Source organism: Myripristis murdjan, chromosome 1 (assembly GCF_902150065.1).
Source record: "Myripristis murdjan chromosome 1, fMyrMur1.1, whole genome shotgun sequence".
NCBI lineage: Eukaryota > Metazoa > Chordata > Actinopteri > Holocentriformes > Holocentridae > Myripristis > Myripristis murdjan.
The window spans coordinates 5,548,499-5,551,882 of NC_043980.1; positions in this window are offsets into that span (position 1 = coordinate 5,548,499).

Genomic DNA, 3,384 nt, shown 5'->3' on the forward strand with positions numbered 1-3,384 from the left:
GGACAAGCGGCTGGCTCGGAGCCATAGAAGACTTTATTTGGAGAAAGAAAATCTTTGAAATCACTTGTTTTTTTTTTTTTAAAACTCAATTAATTCATCGAGTACAACATCTAGGTTTTCATAAAAAGTTAAATCATGCCTTTAGTCTTTTTATACATAAAAGATGTGGTTTACGATGACAAGTGCTTTTATAAAATGACTTATTTTTTTTTCTTCTGACATATTTAACCTCTGTTAAAGAAATATTAATGTAAAATAATAATAAAAATAAAAAAAGGAACAATTATCACCTTCCCTCCCAACAAGATAAACGGAAACAAAAAGAAAAAAAAAAAAAAAAGGCATTACACAGTACGATACAATGCGCTGACATGGCTTCAAAGCACACATATTACAGTACTGTACAAGGTCCGCCTCAGACAAAACGCACCAAAACCACTTCCACCGCTGAGGAGCCATCGGCCGCCGAAAAACGGCCCGACCCGGCTTCTTCACCCAAGGTAGACCAGAGCATGGTGTTGGCAATCGGCAGATGAGGTAAATATTTCCCAAAAAAGCTTCAAAAGTTTGGTGTTTCCACAAAATTTCAGACTTAACCCAAAAGCCTAACAGTGAGTTGGTAACGTGTTAGTCCAGCTACACTTAGAAAAAAAAATCCTCTTTTGTTTAGTTTTTTATGTTGTTGTATTTTTTTTTTTTTTTTAATTTTAATTTTTTTTCATCTGCAGTGCTGATGAAACTGGCAGCGGCGGCGAGCTTTCGCCGCCGCGTGGACACTCGCAGGCTTTCCACATTGAAACGGGACATTTTATGTCTCCGTTTAAAAGTGAGGTCCAGACTAAGTGGATTTTCTCAAAATCTTTTTTCATCTTTGCTGGACTGGTGCAAAGAGATGTTTGTTTTTACATTTTAAATGATCTCACTATTCGCCTCACTTTTGCCTTTCACGTACAGTCAAACTGTCAAAGACGTCTCACTTGTTAGGGAAGTCCACTGATCTATTAGCGCCAATTTGAAGGCTCTTAAAAATGCTTAAGCACACGACTGAATATCATATAATGCTCGACCGATGAACACTTAGAAAAATCAGCAAAATACAGGGACAAGTAAAGTCTTTTGAAGAATCACCTTTCAGGTGTAAAAATCAGAAAAACAAAAACATCTTAGGCCAAATACTTTGAGGGAGAACAACATCTAGGTCTAAGTAACATGATGTGCAAACGTAATTGTGCATAGAGATCAAATTGTAATAAATATTAATGTGATAATTAACATTATCACCGGTTTGACTTTGTCAAAACTCGTCGGGGTGATTGTACATTTTCATGATTCATTTTGTTTGACTGAAACAATAAAAAAATTTTTTATCAGAGCACTGCGAGAAAAGCTTTTATCTTTTATACAACAAACATTTCCCATTTATTGACCAGAGCCCCAAAAGACAAATACAACCAAACATACACCCAATAAAAATCCTGATAAAAATCACTGATTTGTCATGATTATTCAACCAAGTCTGAACTCAGTTTGAATGGCTCTTTCACTTTAAAAAGTTCTTTCACACTTTCTGCCTTATTTCTGCGTCAAAGAATCACATGAGCGACAAATAACAAACCTAGCGTTATAGCGATGTACAGGAATTTTACATAGATTTTCTTTAGCAAGGTTTCAAAAAAGTAAACGGATCTATCTTCACTTTGAGTTTTCACTGTTTCTTCTTTTGATGTAGCTTAAAATATGTGAAGCATAATGCCTGTCTTTGGACCACCGAGGTAATTGCAGGTGTGTGTGGATGTGTTTGTGTGTGTGTGTGTGTGTGTGTGTGAGCTTGTAAAACATGCTGAAATGTTTCCCAAACATTTCATATGAGAGAGGAGGAGTAGTGTCCTGTGAGCCGCGGGGGCTCGTCCTGTTCGAGGTATATGATCCTGGGCCGTCCGGTGGCGCCGGTGGGAAATGTAACGAAGCTGTCTGATGGATGATGGTGAATCTGATTCACTGTGCATCACACCCCCCCACCCCAACCCCCCCTCTACCCCTCCCGCCCCACCCCCCACCCCCTCCTACAATACTCTACATTAGCTTAGACTACTGTCCTTCGTCTTCAGCCTCCCCCCTCCCTCCCCCCCCCCCGTCACGCCTCACACTCCGCCTGAGGTCCATTCACGCTCAATTCAATCAATTCAATAAGTGCCTTTGAATTTTCAGAAAAAAATCATTTGGGACAAACATCACTGATTTGTTACGATTATTAGACCGAGTTTTACTCGTCTGAATGGCTCTTCTTTCACTTTTTTTTTTTTTAAAAAAAAAAAAGTTCTTTCCATCCCTCCGCCTCCTGAAGCTGAGGGATAAACAAGCGATAAATAAAGCTTTCGCTCCGGTGACGCCGAGGAGTTTCATCTGGATTTTTCTCTCAGGCTCCAGGTCTCTGTCATTACAGGAGGATGAGGAGTTCAAACTGTGTGAAATGCTGAGTTTCCATCATGTATAGATGAAATATGAGATTTTTTTAAACGGTCAAAATTTTAAACCTTTTTTCAGGTTCTGAGGTCTGATTTAAGTTCATCACTGTTTTATTCCATGGAGGAAGTGAACATAACGTGTAAACAATGGCAAATTAATGTTATGTTTGGCGAATAACTACATGCTGAAAAAAATGTCATGATATTCCACGACTTCTCCCAAAAATTATTTGATTGCCTCACTTCGAAATTTCACTTTTTCCCAGAGCCGTTTGTTTTAAAGCTGCTGTTAACACGGCAGCCTTTTAGTGACTGGAGGTGCTTCAAATCACATTTTGACATTTTCACACGTTTCTTTTTAAAAGTTATCTTTCCCAGAATATCCTGGTCTTCATATTTACATTTGGTTTGGATTTAATCCGGCAAACATTTTTTAAGGTTTTATCAATGAAGGCGGGAAGCCGTGTACGGCCAGAAAGTGCCAAACAAACAAACAAACAAACAAACAAACAAACAAACAAACAAAAAAGGTGACTTTGAGTGATTTTAACATTTGATGAACAAAATTGAGGAGAAATTTTAAAAAAGGATCGTGATCACTTTTCATTTCAAGGCGTATTCAAGCTCTTGGTATTTTATACTCACATGTCAAAAAGTTCAAAGTGCAAATCCTGTTCCGGCTCGACTCTTGTGCTGTTTGTTTTTTCTGCTTTTGTGTTTGAGTTCATTTTGTTTTTCTGCACTCGGCTGCAAGGCGACTTTCACCTCGAGGGAAAAAACAAAACGAAACGGAGAAACCAACTAATTCTGAATTAAATGAATTGAGTGAATTGACCCCCGGCAACCCAAAGCCCGTTTCCCTCACCTGTATCTCCTCATCATCCCCCCCCGCCCTCCCTCCCCACCCCTCTCCCTCCCT